This window comes from Ambystoma mexicanum (genome assembly GCF_040938575.1).
Source record: "Ambystoma mexicanum isolate Mex_15411 chromosome 12 unlocalized genomic scaffold, UKY_AmexF1_1 Mex_chr12_unloc.1, whole genome shotgun sequence".
NCBI lineage: Eukaryota > Metazoa > Chordata > Amphibia > Caudata > Ambystomatidae > Ambystoma > Ambystoma mexicanum.
In genome coordinates, this window is record NW_027182322.1 from 15,649,385 (window position 1) to 15,666,834 (window position 17,450).

General features: G+C 46.7%; 8 non-coding genes across 8 annotated transcripts; all 8 read right to left on the minus strand.

Moving 5' to 3' along the window:
- Positions 1 to 102: 102 nt before the first annotated feature.
- TRNAA-CGC (transfer RNA alanine (anticodon CGC)) lies at positions 103 to 174 on the minus strand. The gene has a single exon. It is a non-coding gene; the product is annotated as a tRNA-Ala (tRNA).
- Positions 175 to 2,568: 2,394 nt separating this feature from the next.
- TRNAA-CGC (transfer RNA alanine (anticodon CGC)) lies at positions 2,569 to 2,640 on the minus strand. Its single transcript has one exon. It is a non-coding gene; the product is annotated as a tRNA-Ala (tRNA).
- Positions 2,641 to 5,030: 2,390 nt separating this feature from the next.
- Positions 5,031 to 5,102, minus strand: TRNAA-CGC (transfer RNA alanine (anticodon CGC)). Its single transcript has one exon. It is a non-coding gene; the product is annotated as a tRNA-Ala (tRNA).
- Positions 5,103 to 7,496: 2,394 nt separating this feature from the next.
- TRNAA-CGC (transfer RNA alanine (anticodon CGC)) lies at positions 7,497 to 7,568 on the minus strand. The gene has a single exon. It is a non-coding gene; the product is annotated as a tRNA-Ala (tRNA).
- Positions 7,569 to 9,960: 2,392 nt separating this feature from the next.
- TRNAA-CGC (transfer RNA alanine (anticodon CGC)) lies at positions 9,961 to 10,032 on the minus strand. The gene has a single exon. It is a non-coding gene; the product is annotated as a tRNA-Ala (tRNA).
- A 2,396-nt stretch (positions 10,033 to 12,428) lies between these two features.
- TRNAA-CGC (transfer RNA alanine (anticodon CGC)) lies at positions 12,429 to 12,500 on the minus strand. Its single transcript has one exon. It is a non-coding gene; the product is annotated as a tRNA-Ala (tRNA).
- A 2,394-nt stretch (positions 12,501 to 14,894) lies between these two features.
- TRNAA-CGC (transfer RNA alanine (anticodon CGC)) lies at positions 14,895 to 14,966 on the minus strand. Its single transcript has one exon. It is a non-coding gene; the product is annotated as a tRNA-Ala (tRNA).
- Positions 14,967 to 17,356: 2,390 nt separating this feature from the next.
- Positions 17,357 to 17,428, minus strand: TRNAA-CGC (transfer RNA alanine (anticodon CGC)). Its single transcript has one exon. It is a non-coding gene; the product is annotated as a tRNA-Ala (tRNA).
- Between the last annotated feature and the right edge of the window lie 22 nt (positions 17,429 to 17,450).

The window sequence follows — 17,450 nt, forward strand, 5'->3', positions numbered from 1 at the left end:
CAGACAAATAGATATGAATGTCGATGATCCTATAATCATGGCCCGAGTTGCAGTGTGAAATACAAAATAACCGGGACAAAATCACACTGAAGTTTATGCAAATGGAGGTGCCGGGGATTGAACCCGGGACCTCATACATGCGAAGCATGCGCTCTACCACTGAGCTACATCCCCTTGGTGTGAGGTGAGTCTGTCCTGCAGACATCTTTTCCTGGGAGAATTCTTCCGGTCAAAGTATGCTGCCAACTGAAGCACTAGCAAAAGACCAGGGAAAACGGGAGCAAGACTGGAAAAGCACATGGTCACACTGAAGCAGTGTGCATTATGCTTCTCCATAAGAGATGACTTCCAGGGGAAGTATTCCACCAGAGGATTACCGTGCTCAAAGAGCCATCTAGTGGACAGAGACCATATGACAGTCAAAAAAAGGGAAACAATTGGAGATGCCAGGGATTGGACCCGGGGCCTCATACATGCAAAACAAGTGCTCTACCACTGAGCTACATCCCCTCGGTATGCAGTGTGTCTGTCCTGCAGACATAATTTTCAGGGAGAACTCTTCTGGTCAAAACATTCTGCCGAGTGAAGCACTAGCAAAAGAGCAGGGAAAACTGGAGCAAGAATGGAAAACCACATGGTCACACTGAAGCAGTGTGCATTTTGCTTCTCCATAAGAGATGACTTCCAGGGGAAGATTTCCACCAGAGGATTACTGTGCTCAAAGGGCCATCTAGTGGATAGAGATCATTTGACAGTCAAAAAGAGAAACAAGTGGAAATGCCCCGGGTCCTCATACATGCAAAGCATGCGCTCTACAACTGAGCTACATCCCCGCTGAGAGGACACTTCCTCATCACACCTAAAAGCTTCAGGAGGGAGTGGGCTAAGTAAGGAAAGGGGTTTGCAGTAGTGCATATGAAAAAACATGACAACTGCCAAATTACATCTTACTACTTACAATGACAAAGTTAAAGCGCCAGGTCGATCTCATCACGTTGGTGCCTGAGACATCACATAATGTGACACGGCCATCTCGGATAGATGCCCCAGATTTGAGAAGTGTAGTTATGGAGAAAAAATAAATAAATATATATATATATATATATATATGTATGTCTTCAAACACCAAAAATGAGATAGCACCATTTCGCGCAGGAATTCCTCCAGCCGAAAGCCCACAAATGTTGCTAGATAGACTGACACCTCTTTCGGATGTCCTTCTGTATTTGCTGGCTAGTGGAAAGCAAAGTGGACCCACCACTCTATAGCTCTGCCGTCATGAGTGTCCCTAGCACACTCGGCAGATTTCGCTTCTCTAGGCAGACAAGCAGTGGAATTCTGCGGAAGGTCAATGGTGCTTCCATTGGTTTTGCCACTAGGCGATCCATTGCAGCCCTAGAATGAAGCATAACCCGTTGAATGCATTCAGGGTGTTCTGCGGTGGGAAAGGTCAGAGGGGGTGATAGTTGGTGAGCGTGCACAGCACCTCAGAATGATACCACTGCCTAGCAGGGGGACCGGTGGAGACACTATTCTCAGCCAATGCCCCTCTGTCTGAACGAGTCTGCTTTGTGTCATCCCGGTAAGAGATCAGGCTAACAGGCTTCCAATGAAAAAAGCAGACATCACACTGAAGCATGGTGCACCGTGCATGTCCACAATCATCGGCTCCAAAGAGAAGACGTTCAGCAACAGGATTTAGTATGGCAAAAGACCACATCATCCTAATTCCCATGTACAGGAAAAAGCCCACACTTGAAGAAACATGTCATATGGAGACGCCGGGGATCGAACCTGTGGCCTCATACTTCCAAAGCAGGTGCTCTACCACTGAGTTACATCCCCGCTGCCAGCAAGGACCTATGAAATCTACCAGATGCTGGCTGGCTGCTTGGGACTAACAGCGCCCAGAACTGATGGTAACTGTCGAATTGGAGTTTCCAAATGGCGGACTTCATTTTAGAGCCACCTGTTTCTGGTTGTCCATAGAAACATGCAGAAAAGCTGCCCCCCCCTGCAATCCCCCTGATCAACTAATGAAAAATATCAATATGTTCAAGGCTTTTGCTTTTAGAAGCCGGAGATAGGCCCCAGCAGCAGAGCTGGTAGGATATTCCAGCTCAAAACTAACAAGTTACAGAACCTGATCAACTTAGGTTGACAACAGAGGTACATCTGTGGCCACATCCAGTGAAAACAAATTATTTTTAAAGCTGGCCATCATATGCTACAAAGGTACAATGGTGGAGCTATACATTCGGAACCAAAACAATCGACTGAAAAGAAACGCAAGGCAATGCCAATCCTTTCACGATTCTGCACAGTTAAAACTGTGGTGTGATGGTACTCTCTGTGCATTTCTATTTGTAGTGATTGTGAAGGCATACAGGATGTTGACACTGGCAGGGACGCAAACCTCACTGATATATTACAGGCAGGTTTGCGATACGGGCACCAGCGTTTTCTCAGACAAATAGATATGAATGTCGATGATCCTATAATCATGGCCCGAGTTGCAGTGTGAAATACAAAATAACCGGGACAAAATCACACTGAAGTTTATGCAAATGGAGGTGCCGGGGATTGAACCCGGGACCTCATACATGCGAAGCATGCGCTCTACCACTGAGCTACATCCCCTTGGTGTGAGGTGAGTCTGTCCTGCAGACATCTTTTCCTGGGAGAATTCTTCCGGTCAAAGTATGCTGCCAACTGAAGCACTAGCAAAAGACCAGGGAAAACGGGAGCAAGACTGGAAAAGCACATGGTCACACTGAAGCAGTGTGCATTATGCTTCTCCATAAGAGATGACTTCCAGGGGAAGTATTCCACCAGAGGATTACCGTGCTCAAAGAGCCATCTAGTGGACAGAGACCATATGACAGTCAAAAAAAGGGAAACAATTGGAGATGCCAGGGATTGGACCCGGGGCCTCATACATGCAAAACAAGTGCTCTACCACTGAGCTACATCCCCTCGGTATGCAGTGTGTCTGTCCTGCAGACATAATTTTCAGGGAGAACTCTTCTGGTCAAAACATTCTGCCGAGTGAAGCACTAGCAAAAGAGCAGGGAAAACTGGAGCAAGAATGGAAAACCACATGGTCACACTGAAGCAGTGTGCATTTTGCTTCTCCATAAGAGATGACTTCCAGGGGAAGATTTCCACCAGAGGATTACTGTGCTCAAAGGGCCATCTAGTGGATAGAGATCATTTGACAGTCAAAAAGAGAAACAAGTGGAAATGCCCCGGGTCCTCATACATGCAAAGCATGCGCTCTACAACTGAGCTACATCCCCGCTGAGAGGACACTTCCTCATCACACCTAAAAGCTTCAGGAGGGAGTGGGCTAAGTAAGGAAAGGGGTTTGCAGTAGTGCATATGAAAAAACATGACAACTGCCAAATTACATCTTACTACTTACAATGACAAAGTTAAAGCGCCAGGTCGATCTCATCACGTTGGTGCCTGAGACATCACATAATGTGACACGGCCATCTCGGATAGATGCCCCAGATTTGAGAAGTGTAGTTATGGAGAAAAAATAAATAAATATATATATATATATATATATATGTCTTCAAACACCAAAAATGAGATAGCACCATTTCGCGCAGGAATTCCTCCAGCCGAAAGCCCACAAATGTTGCTAGATAGACTGACACCTCTTTCGGATGTCCTTCTGTATTTGCTGGCTAGTGGAAAGCAAAGTGGACCCACCACTCTATAGCTCTGCCGTCATGAGTGTCCCTAGCACACTCGGCAGATGTCGCTTCTCTAGGCAGACAAGCAGTGGAATTCTGCGGAAGGTCAATGGTGCTTCCATTGGTTTTGCCACTAGGCGATCCATTGCAGCCCTAGAATGAAGCATAACCCGCTGAATGCATTCAGGGTGTTCTGCGGTGGGAAAGGTCAGAGGGGGTGATAGTTGGTGAGCGTGCACAGCACCTCAGAATGATACCACTGCCTAGCAGGGGGACCGGTGGAGACACTATTCTCAGCCAATGCCCCTCTGTCTGAACGAGTCTGCTTTGTGTCATCCCGGTAAGAGATCAGGCTAACAGGCTTCCAATGAAAAAAGCAGACATCACACTGAAGCATGGTGCACCGTGCATGTCCACAATCATCGGCTCCAAAGAGAAGACGTTCAGCAACAGGATTTAGTATGGCAAAAGACCACATCATCCTAATTCCCATGTACAGGAAAAAGCCCACACTTGAAGAAACATGTCATATGGAGACGCCGGGGATCGAACCTGTGGCCTCATACTTCCAAAGCAGGTGCTCTACCACTGAGTTACATCCCCGCTGCCAGCAAGGACCTATGAAATCTACCAGATGCTGGCTGGCTGCTTGGGACTAACAGCGCCCAGAACTGATGGTAACTGTCGAATTGGAGTTTCCAAATGGCGGACTTCATTTTAGAGCTACCTGTTTCTGGCTGTCCATAGAAACATGCAGAAAAGCTGCCCCCCCCTGCAATCCCCCTGATCAACTAATGAAAAATATCAATATGTTCAAGGCTTTTGCTTTTAGAAGCCGGAGATAGGCCCCAGCAGCAGAGCTGGTAGGATATTCCAGCTCAAAACTAACAAGTTACAGAACCTGATCAACTTAGGTTGACAACAGAGGTACATCTGTGGCCACATCCAGTGAAAACAAATTATTTTTAAAGCTGGCCATCATATGCTACAAAGGTACAATGGTGGAGCTATACATTCGGAACCAAAACAATCGACTGAAAAGAAACGCAAGGCAATGCCAATCCTTTCACGATTCTGCACAGTTAAAACTGTGGTGTGATGGTACTCTCTGTGCATTTCTATTTGTAGTGATTGTGAAGGCATACAGGATGTTGACACTGGCAGGGACGCAAACCTCACTGATATATTACAGGCAGGTTTGCGATACGGGCACCAGCGTTTTCTCAGACAAATAGATATGAATGTCGATGATCCTATAATCATGGCCCGAGTTGCAGTGTGAAATACAAAATAACCGGGACAAAATCACACTGAAGTTTATGCAAATGGAGGTGCCGGGGATTGAACCCGGGACCTCATACATGCGAAGCATGCGCTCTACCACTGAGCTACATCCCCTTGGTGTGCGGTGAGTCTGTCCTGCAGACATCTTTTCCTGGGAGAATTCTTCCGGTCAAAGTATGCTGCCAACTGAAGCACTAGCAAAAGACCAGGGAAAACGGGAGCAAGACTGGAAAAGCACATGGTCACACTGAAGCAGTGTGCATTATGCTTCTCCATAAGAGATGACTTCCAGGGGAAGTATTCCACCAGAGGATTACCGTGCTCAAAGAGCCATCTAGTGGACAGAGACCATATGACAGTCAAAAAAAGGGAAACAATTGGAGATGCCAGGGATTGGACCCGGGGCCTCATACATGCAAAACAAGTGCTCTACCACTGAGCTACATCCCCTCGGTATGCAGTGTGTCTGTCCTGCAGACATAATTTTCAGGGAGAACTCTTCTGGTCAAAACATTCTGCCGAGTGAAGCACTAGCAAAAGAGCAGGGAAAACTGGAGCAAGAATGGAAAACCACATGGTCACACTGAAGCAGTGTGCATTTTGCTTCTCCATAAGAGATGACTTCCAGGGGAAGATTTCCACCAGAGGATTACTGTGCTCAAAGGGCCATCTAGTGGATAGAGATCATTTGACAGTCAAAAAGAGAAACAAGTGGAAATGCCCCGGGTCCTCATACATGCAAAGCATGCGCTCTACAACTGAGCTACATCCCCGCTGAGAGGACACTTCCTCATCACACCTAAAAGCTTCAGGAGGGAGTGGGCTAAGTAAGGAAAGGGGTTTGCAGTAGTGCATATGAAAAAACATGACAACTGCCAAATTACATCTTACTACTTACAATGACAAAGTTAAAGCGCCAGGTCGATCTCATCACGTTGGTGCCTGAGACATCACATAATGTGACACGGCCATCTCGGATAGATGCCCCAGATTTGAGAAGTGTAGTTATGGAGAAAAAATAAATAAATGTATATATATATATATATATATGTATGTCTTCAAACACCAAAAATGAGATAGCACCATTTCGCGCAGGAATTCCTCCAGCCGAAAGCCCACAAATGTTGCTAGATAGACTGACACCTCTTTCGGATGTCCTTCTGTATTTGCTGGCTAGTGGAAAGCAAAGTGGACCCACCACTCTATAGCTCTGCCGTCATGAGTGTCCCTAGCACACTCGGCAGATGTCGCTTCTCTAGGCAGACAAGCAGTGGAATTCTGCGGAAGGTCAATGGTGCTTCCATTGGTTTTGCCACTAGGCGATCCATTGCAGCCCTAGAATGAAGCATAACCCGCTGAATGCATTCAGGGTGTTCTGCGGTGGGAAAGGTCAGAGGGGGTGATAGTTGGTGAGCGTGCACAGCACCTCAGAATGATACCACTGCCTAGCAGGGGGACCGGTGGAGACACTATTCTCAGCCAATGCCCCTCTGTCTGAACGAGTCTGCTTTGTGTCATCCCGGTAAGAGATCAGGCTAACAGGCTTCCAATGAAAAAAGCAGACATCACACTGAAGCATGGTGCACCGTGCATGTCCACAATCATCGGCTCCAAAGAGAAGACGTTCAGCAACAGGATTTAGTATGGCAAAAGACCACATCATCCTAATTCCCATGTACAGGAAAAAGCCCACACTTGAAGAAACATGTCATATGGAGACGCCGGGGATCGAACCTGTGGCCTCATACTTCCAAAGCAGGTGCTCTACCACTGAGTTACATCCCCGCTGCCAGCAAGGACCTATGAAATCTACCAGATGCTGGCTGGCTGCTTGGGACTAACAGCGCCCAGAACTGATGGTAACTGTCGAATTGGAGTTTCCAAATGGCGGACTTCATTTTAGAGCCACCTGTTTCTGGTTGTCCATAGAAACATGCAGAAAAGCTGCCCCCCCCTGCAATCCCCCTGATCAACTAATGAAAAATATCAATATGTTCAAGGCTTTTGCTTTTAGAAGCCGGAGATAGGCCCCAGCAGCAGAGCTGGTAGGATATTCCAGCTCAAAACTAACAAGTTACAGAACCTGATCAACTTAGGTTGACAACAGAGGTACATCTGTGGCCACATCCAGTGAAAACAAATTATTTTTAAAGCTGGCCATCATATGCTACAAAGGTACAATGGTGGAGCTATACATTCGGAACCAAAACAATCGACTGAAAAGAAACGCAAGGCAATGCCAATCCTTTCACGATTCTGCACAGTTAAAACTGTGGTGTGATGGTACTCTCTGTGCATTTCTATTTGTAGTGATTGTGAAGGCATACAGGATGTTGACACTGGCAGGGACGCAAACCTCACTGATATATTACAGGCAGGTTTGCGATACGGGCACCAGCGTTTTCTCAGACAAATAGATATGAATGTCGATGATCCTATAATCATGGCCCGAGTTGCAGTGTGAAATACAAAATAACCGGGACAAAATCACACTGAAGTTTATGCAAATGGAGGTGCCGGGGATTGAACCCGGGACCTCATACATGCGAAGCATGCGCTCTACCACTGAGCTACATCCCCTTGGTGTGCGGTGAGTCTGTCCTGCAGACATCTTTTCCTGGGAGAATTCTTCCGGTCAAAGTATGCTGCCAACTGAAGCACTAGCAAAAGACCAGGGAAAACGGGAGCAAGACTGGAAAAGCACATGGTCACACTGAAGCAGTGTGCATTATGCTTCTCCATAAGAGATGACTTCCAGGGGAAGTATTCCACCAGAGGATTACCGTGCTCAAAGAGCCATCTAGTGGACAGAGACCATATGACAGTCAAAAAAAGGGAAACAATTGGAGATGCCAGGGATTGGACCCGGGGCCTCATACATGCAAAACAAGTGCTCTACCAGTGAGCTACATCCCCTCGGTATGCAGTGTGTCTGTCCTGCAGACATAATTTTCAGGGAGAACTCTTCTGGTCAAAACATTCTGCCGAGTGAAGCACTAGCAAAAGAGCAGGGAAAACTGGAGCAAGAATGGAAAACCACATGGTCACACTGAAGCAGTGTGCATTTTGCTTCTCCATAAGAGATGACTTCCAGGGGAAGATTTCCACCAGAGGATTACTGTGCTCAAAGGGCCATCTAGTGGATAGAGATCATTTGACAGTCAAAAAGAGAAACAAGTGGAAATGCCCCGGGTCCTCATACATGCAAAGCATGCGCTCTACAACTGAGCTACATCCCCGCTGAGAGGACACTTCCTCATCACACCTAAAAGCTTCAGGAGGGAGTGGGCTAAGTAAGGAAAGGGGTTTGCAGTAGTGCATATGAAAAAACATGACAACTGCCAAATTACATCTTACTACTTACAATGACAAAGTTAAAGCGCCAGGTCGATCTCATCACGTTGGTGCCTGAGACATCACATAATGTGACACGGCCATCTCGGATAGATGCCCCAGATTTGAGAAGTGTAGTTATGGAGAAAAAATAAATAAATATATATATATATATATATATATATGTCTTCAAACACCAAAAATGAGATAGCACCATTTCGCGCAGGAATTCCTCCAGCCGAAAGCCCACAAATGTTGCTAGATAGACTGACACCTCTTTCGGATGTCCTTCTGTATTTGCTGGCTAGTGGAAAGCAAAGTGGACCCACCACTCTATAGCTCTGCCGTCATGAGTGTCCCTAGCACACTCGGCAGATGTCGCTTCTCTAGGCAGACAAGCAGTGGAATTCTGCGGAAGGTCAATGGTGCTTCCATTGGTTTTGCCACTAGGCGATCCATTGCAGCCCTAGAATGAAGCATAACCCGCTGAATGCATTCAGGGTGTTCTGCGGTGGGAAAGGTCAGAGGGGGTGATAGTTGGTGAGCGTGCACAGCACCTCAGAATGATACCACTGCCTAGCAGGGGGACCGGTGGAGACACTATTCTCAGCCAATGCCCCTCTGTCTGAACGAGTCTGCTTTGTGTCATCCCGGTAAGAGATCAGGCTAACAGGCTTCCAATGAAAAAAGCAGACATCACACTGAAGCATGGTGCACCGTGCATGTCCACAATCATCGGCTCCAAAGAGAAGACGTTCAGCAACAGGATTTAGTATGGCAAAAGACCACATCATCCTAATTCCCATGTACAGGAAAAAGCCCACACTTGAAGAAACATGTCATATGGAGACGCCGGGGATCGAACCTGTGGCCTCATACTTCCAAAGCAGGTGCTCTACCACTGAGTTACATCCCCGCTGCCAGCAAGGACCTATGAAATCTACCAGATGCTGGCTGGCTGCTTGGGACTAACAGCGCCCAGAACTGATGGTAACTGTCGAATTGGAGTTTCCAAATGGCGGACTTCATTTTAGAGCCACCTGTTTCTGGTTGTCCATAGAAACATGCAGAAAAGCTGCCCCCCCCTGCAATCCCCCTGATCAACTAATGAAAAATATCAATATGTTCAAGGCTTTTGCTTTTAGAAGCCGGAGATAGGCCCCAGCAGCAGAGCTGGTAGGATATTCCAGCTCAAAACTAACAAGTTACAGAACCTGATCAACTTAGGTTGACAACAGAGGTACATCTGTGGCCACATCCAGTGAAAACAAATTATTTTTAAAGCTGGCCATCATATGCTACAAAGGTACAATGGTGGAGCTATACATTCGGAACCAAAACAATCGACTGAAAAGAAACGCAAGGCAATGCCAATCCTTTCACGATTCTGCACAGTTAAAACTGTGGTGTGATGGTACTCTCTGTGCATTTCTATTTGTAGTGATTGTGAAGGCATACAGGATGTTGACACTGGCAGGGACGCAAACCTCACTGATATATTACAGGCAGGTTTGCGATACGGGCACCAGCGTTTTCTCAGACAAATAGATATGAATGTCGATGATCCTATAATCATGGCCCGAGTTGCAGTGTGAAATACAAAATAACCGGGACAAAATCACACTGAAGTTTATGCAAATGGAGGTGCCGGGGATTGAACCCGGGACCTCATACATGCGAAGCATGCGCTCTACCACTGAGCTACATCCCCTTGGTGTGCGGTGAGTCTGTCCTGCAGACATCTTTTCCTGGGAGAATTCTTCCGGTCAAAGTATGCTGCCAACTGAAGCACTAGCAAAAGACCAGGGAAAACGGGAGCAAGACTGGAAAAGCACATGGTCACACTGAAGCAGTGTGCATTATGCTTCTCCATAAGAGATGACTTCCAGGGGAAGTATTCCACCAGAGGATTACCGTGCTCAAAGAGCCATCTAGTGGACAGAGACCATATGACAGTCAAAAAAAGGGAAACAATTGGAGATGCCAGGGATTGGACCCGGGGCCTCATACATGCAAAACAAGTGCTCTACCACTGAGCTACATCCCCTCGGTATGCAGTGTGTCTGTCCTGCAGACATAATTTTCAGGGAGAACTCTTCTGGTCAAAACATTCTGCCGAGTGAAGCACTAGCAAAAGAGCAGGGAAAACTGGAGCAAGAATGGAAAACCACATGGTCACACTGAAGCAGTGTGCATTTTGCTTCTCCATAAGAGATGACTTCCAGGGGAAGATTTCCACCAGAGGATTACTGTGCTCAAAGGGCCATCTAGTGGATAGAGATCATTTGACAGTCAAAAAGAGAAACAAGTGGAAATGCCCCGGGTCCTCATACATGCAAAGCATGCGCTCTACAACTGAGCTACATCCCCGCTGAGAGGACACTTCCTCATCACACCTAAAAGCTTCAGGAGGGAGTGGGCTAAGTAAGGAAAGGGGTTTGCAGTAGTGCATATGAAAAAACATGACAACTGCCAAATTACATCTTACTACTTACAATGACAAAGTTAAAGCGCCAGGTCGATCTCATCACGTTGGTGCCTGAGACATCACATAATGTGACACGGCCATCTCGGATAGATGCCCCAGATTTGAGAAGTGTAGTTATGGAGAAAAAATAAATAAATATATATATATATATATATATATATGTATGTCTTCAAACACCAAAAATGAGATAGCACCATTTCGCGCAGGAATTCCTCCAGCCGAAAGCCCACAAATGTTGCTAGATAGACTGACACCTCTTTCGGATGTCCTTCTGTATTTGCTGGCTAGTGGAAAGCAAAGTGGACCCACCACTCTATAGCTCTGCCGTCATGAGTGTCCCTAGCACACTCGGCAGATGTCGCTTCTCTAGGCAGACAAGCAGTGGAATTCTGCGGAAGGTCAATGGTGCTTCCATTGGTTTTGCCACTAGGCGATCCATTGCAGCCCTAGAATGAAGCATAACCCGCTGAATGCATTCAGGGTGTTCTGCGGTGGGAAAGGTCAGAGGGGGTGATAGTTGGTGAGCGTGCACAGCACCTCAGAATGATACCACTGCCTAGCAGGGGGACCGGTGGAGACACTATTCTCAGCCAATGCCCCTCTGTCTGAACGAGTCTGCTTTGTGTCATCCCGGTAAGAGATCAGGCTAACAGGCTTCCAATGAAAAAAGCAGACATCACACTGAAGCATGGTGCACCGTGCATGTCCACAATCATCGGCTCCAAAGAGAAGACGTTCAGCAACAGGATTTAGTATGGCAAAAGACCACATCATCCTAATTCCCATGTACAGGAAAAAGCCCACACTTGAAGAAACATGTCATATGGAGACGCCGGGGATCGAACCTGTGGCCTCATACTTCCAAAGCAGGTGCTCTACCACTGAGTTACATCCCCGCTGCCAGCAAGGACCTATGAAATCTACCAGATGCTGGCTGGCTGCTTGGGACTAACAGCGCCCAGAACTGATGGTAACTGTCGAATTGGAGTTTCCAAATGGCGGACTTCATTTTAGAGCCACCTGTTTCTGGTTGTCCATAGAAACATGCAGAAAAGCTGCCCCCCCCTGCAATCCCCCTGATCAACTAATGAAAAATATCAATATGTTCAAGGCTTTTGCTTTTAGAAGCCGGAGATAGGCCCCAGCAGCAGAGCTGGTAGGATATTCCAGCTCAAAACTAACAAGTTACAGAACCTGATCAACTTAGGTTGACAACAGAGGTACATCTGTGGCCACATCCAGTGAAAACAAATTATTTTTAAAGCTGGCCATCATATGCTACAAAGGTACAATGGTGGAGCTATACATTCGGAACCAAAACAATCGACTGAAAAGAAACGCAAGGCAATGCCAATCCTTTCACGATTCTGCACAGTTAAAACTGTGGTGTGATGGTACTCTCTGTGCATTTCTATTTGTAGTGATTGTGAAGGCATACAGGATGTTGACACTGGCAGGGACGCAAACCTCACTGATATATTACAGGCAGGTTTGCGATACGGGCACCAGCGTTTTCTCAGACAAATAGATATGAATGTCGATGATCCTATAATCATGGCCCGAGTTGCAGTGTGAAATACAAAATAACCGGGACAAAATCACACTGAAGTTTATGCAAATGGAGGTGCCGGGGATTGAACCCGGGACCTCATACATGCGAAGCATGCGCTCTACCACTGAGCTACATCCCCTTGGTGTGAGGTGAGTCTGTCCTGCAGACATCTTTTCCTGGGAGAATTCTTCCGGTCAAAGTATGCTGCCAACTGAAGCACTAGCAAAAGACCAGGGAAAACGGGAGCAAGACTGGAAAAGCACATGGTCACACTGAAGCAGTGTGCATTATGCTTCTCCATAAGAGATGACTTCCAGGGGAAGTATTCCACCAGAGGATTACCGTGCTCAAAGAGCCATCTAGTGGACAGAGACCATATGACAGTCAAAAAAAGGGAAACAATTGGAGATGCCAGGGATTGGACCCGGGGCCTCATACATGCAAAACAAGTGCTCTACCACTGAGCTACATCCCCTCGGTATGCAGTGTGTCTGTCCTGCAGACATAATTTTCAGGGAGAACTCTTCTGGTCAAAACATTCTGCCGAGTGAAGCACTAGCAAAAGAGCAGGGAAAACTGGAGCAAGAATGGAAAACCACATGGTCACACTGAAGCAGTGTGCATTTTGCTTCTCCATAAGAGATGACTTCCAGGGGAAGATTTCCACCAGAGGATTACTGTGCTCAAAGGGCCATCTAGTGGATAGAGATCATTTGACAGTCAAAAAGAGAAACAAGTGGAAATGCCCCGGGTCCTCATACATGCAAAGCATGCGCTCTACAACTGAGCTACATCCCCGCTGAGAGGACACTTCCTCATCACACCTAAAAGCTTCAGGAGGGAGTGGGCTAAGTAAGGAAAGGGGTTTGCAGTAGTGCATATGAAAAAACATGACAACTGCCAAATTACATCTTACTACTTACAATGACAAAGTTAAAGCGCCAGGTCGATCTCATCACGTTGGTGCCTGAGACATCACATAATGTGACACGGCCATCTCGGATAGATGCCCCAGATTTGAGAAGTGTAGTTATGGAGAAAAAATAAATAAATATATATATATATATATATATATGTATGTCTTCAAACACCAAAAATGAGATAGCACCATTTCGCGCAGGAATTCCTCCAGCCGAAAGCCCACAAATGTTGCTAGATAGACTGACACCTCTTTCGGATGTCCTTCTGTATTTGCTGGCTAGTGGAAAGCAAAGTGGACCCACCACTCTATAGCTCTGCCGTCATGAGTGTCCCTAGCACACTCGGCAGATTTCGCTTCTCTAGGCAGACAAGCAGTGGAATTCTGCGGAAGGTCAATGGTGCTTCCATTGGTTTTGCCACTAGGCGATCCATTGCAGCCCTAGAATGAAGCATAACCCGCTGAATGCATTCAGGGTGTTCTGCGGTGGGAAAGGTCAGAGGGGGTGATAGTTGGTGAGCGTGCACAGCACCTCAGAATGATACCACTGCCTAGCAGGGGGACCGGTGGAGACACTATTCTCAGCCAATGCCCCTCTGTCTGAACGAGTCTGCTTTGTGTCATCCCGGTAAGAGATCAGGCTAACAGGCTTCCAATGAAAAAAGCAGACATCACACTGAAGCATGGTGCACCGTGCATGTCCACAATCATCGGCTCCAAAGAGAAGACGTTCAGCAACAGGATTTAGTATGGCAAAAGACCACATCATCCTAATTCCCATGTACAGGAAAAAGCCCACACTTGAAGAAACATGTCATATGGAGACGCCGGGGATCGAACCTGTGGCCTCATACTTCCAAAGCAGGTGCTCTACCACTGAGTTACATCCCCGCTGCCAGCAAGGACCTATGAAATCTACCAGATGCTGGCTGGCTGCTTGGGACTAACAGCGCCCAGAACTGATGGTAACTGTCGAATTGGAGTTTCCAAATGGCGGACTTCATTTTAGAGCCACCTGTTTCTGGTTGTCCATAGAAACATGCAGAAAAGCTGCCCCCCCCTGCAATCCCCCTGATCAACTAATGAAAAATATCAATATGTTCAAGGCTTTTGCTTTTAGAAGCCGGAGATAGGCCCCAGCAGCAGAGCTGGTAGGATATTCCAGCTCAAAACTAACAAGTTACAGAACCTGATCAACTTAGGTTGACAACAGAGGTACATCTGTGGCCACATCCAGTGAAAACAAATTATTTTTAAAGCTGGCCATCATATGCTACAAAGGTACAATGGTGGAGCTATACATTCGGAACCAAAACAATCGACTGAAAAGAAACGCAAGGCAATGCCAATCCTTTCACGATTCTGCACAGTTAAAACTGTGGTGTGATGGTACTCTCTGTGCATTTCTATTTGTAGTGATTGTGAAGGCATACAGGATGTTGACACTGGCAGGGACGCAAACCTCACTGATATATTACAGGCAGGTTTGCGATACGGGCACCAGCGTTTTCTCAGACAAATAGATATGAATGTCGATGATCCTATAATCATGGCCCGAGTTGCAGTGTGAAATACAAAATAACCGGGACAAAATCACACTGAAGTTTATGCAAATGGAGGTGCCGGGGATTGAACCCGGGACCTCATACATGCGAAGCATGCGCTCTACCACTGAGCTACATCCCCTTGGTGTGAGGTGAGTCTGTCCTGCAGACATCTTTTCCTGGGAGAATTCTTCCGGTCAAAGTATGCTGCCAACTGAAGCACTAGCAAAAGACCAGGGAAAACGGGAGCAAGACTGGAAAAGCACATGGTCACACTGAAGCAGTGTGCATTATGCTTCTCCATAAGAGATGACTTCCAGGGGAAGTATTCCACCAGAGGATTACCGTGCTCAAAGAGCCATCTAGTGGACAGAGACCATATGACAGTCAAAAAAAGGGAAACAATTGGAGATGCCAGGGATTGGACCCGGGGCCTCATACATGCAAAACAAGTGCTCTACCACTGAGCTACATCCCCTCGGTATGCAGTGTGTCTGTCCTGCAGACATAATTTTCAGGGAGAACTCTTCTGGTCAAAACATTCTGCCGAGTGAAGCACTAGCAAAAGAGCAGGGAAAACTGGAGCAAGAATGGAAAACCACATGGTCACACTGAAGCAGTGTGCATTTTGCTTCTCCATAAGAGATGACTTCCAGGGGAAGATTTCCACCAGAGGATTACTGTGCTCAAAGGGCCATCTAGTGGATAGAGATCATTTGACAGTCAAAAAGAGAAACAAGTGGAAATGCCCCGGGTCCTCATACATGCAAAGCATGCGCTCTACAACTGAGCTACATCCCCGCTGAGAGGACACTTCCTCATCACACCTAAAAGCTTCAGGAGGGAGTGGGCTAAGTAAGGAAAGGGGTTTGCAGTAGTGCATATGAAAAAACATGACAACTGCCAAATTACATCTTACTACTTACAATGACAAAGTTAAAGCGCCAGGTCGATCTCATCACGTTGGTGCCTGAGACATCACATAATGTGACACGGCCATCTCGGATAGATGCCCCAGATTTGAGAAGTGTAGTTATGGAGAAAAAATAAATAAATATATATATATATATATATATATGTCTTCAAACACCAAAAATGAGATAGCACCATTTCGCGCAGGAATTCCTCCAGCCGAAAGCCCACAAATGTTGCTAGATAGACTGACACCTCTTTCGGATGTCCTTCTGTATTTGCTGGCTAGTGGAAAGCAAAGTGGACCCACCACTCTATAGCTCTGCCGTCATGAGTGTCCCTAGCACACTCGGCAGATGTCGCTTCTCTAGGCAGACAAGCAGTGGAATTCTGCGGAAGGTCAATGGTGCTTCCATTGGTTTTGCCACTAGGCGATCCATTGCAGCCCTAGAATGAAGCATAACCCGCTGAATGCATTCAGGGTGTTCTGCGGTGGGAAAGGTCAGAGGGGGTGATAGTTGGTGAGCGTGCACAGCACCTCAGAATGATACCACTGCCTAGCAGGGGGACCGGTGGAGACACTATTCTCAGCCAATGCCCCTCTGTCTGAACGAGTCTGCTTTGTGTCATCCCGGTAAGAGATCAGGCTAACAGGCTTCCAATGAAAAAAGCAGACATCACACTGAAGCATGGTGCACCGTGCATGTCCACAATCATCGGCTCCAAAGAGAAGACGTTCAGCAACAGGATTTAGTATGGCAAAAGACCACATCATCCTAATTCCCATGTACAGGAAAAAGCCCACACTTGAAGAAACATGTCATATGGAGACGCCGGGGATCGAACCTGTGGCCTCATACTTCCAAAGCAGGTGCTCTACCACTGAGTTACATCCCCGCTGCCAGCAAGGACCTATGAAATCTACCAGATGCTGGCTGGCTGCTTGGGACTAACAGCGCCCAGAACTGATGGTAACTGTCGAATTGGAGTTTCCAAATGGCGGACTTCATTTTAGAGCCACCTGTTTCTGGCTGTCCATAGAAACATGCAGAAAAGCTGCCCCCCCCTGCAATCCCCCTGATCAACTAATGAAAAATATCAATATGTTCAAGGCTTTTGCTTTTAGAAGCCGGAGATAGGCCCCAGCAGCAGAGCTGGTAGGATATTCCAGCTCAAAACTAACAAGTTACAGAACCTGATCAACTTAGGTTGACAACAGAGGTACATCTGTGGCCACATCCAGTGAAAACAAATTATTTTTAAAGCTGGCCATCATATGCTACAAAGGTACAATGGTGGAGCTATACATTCGGAACCAAAACAATCGACTGAAAAGAAACGCAAGGCAATGCCAATCCTTTCACGATTCTGCACAGTTAAAACTGTGGTGTGATGGTACTCTCTGTGCATTTCTATTTGTAGTGATTGTGAAGGCATACAGGATGTTGACACTGGCAGGGACGCAAACCTCACTGATATATTACAGGCAGGTTTGCGATACGGGCACCAGCGTTTTCTCAGACAAATAGATATGAATGTCGATGATCCTATAATCATGGCCCGAGTTGCAGTGTGAAATACAAAATAACCGGGACAAAATCACACTGAAGTTTATGCAAATGGAGGTGCCGGGGATTGAACCCGGGACCTCATACATGCGAAGCATGCGCTCTACCACTGAGCTACATCCCCTTGGTGTGCGGTGAGTCTGTCC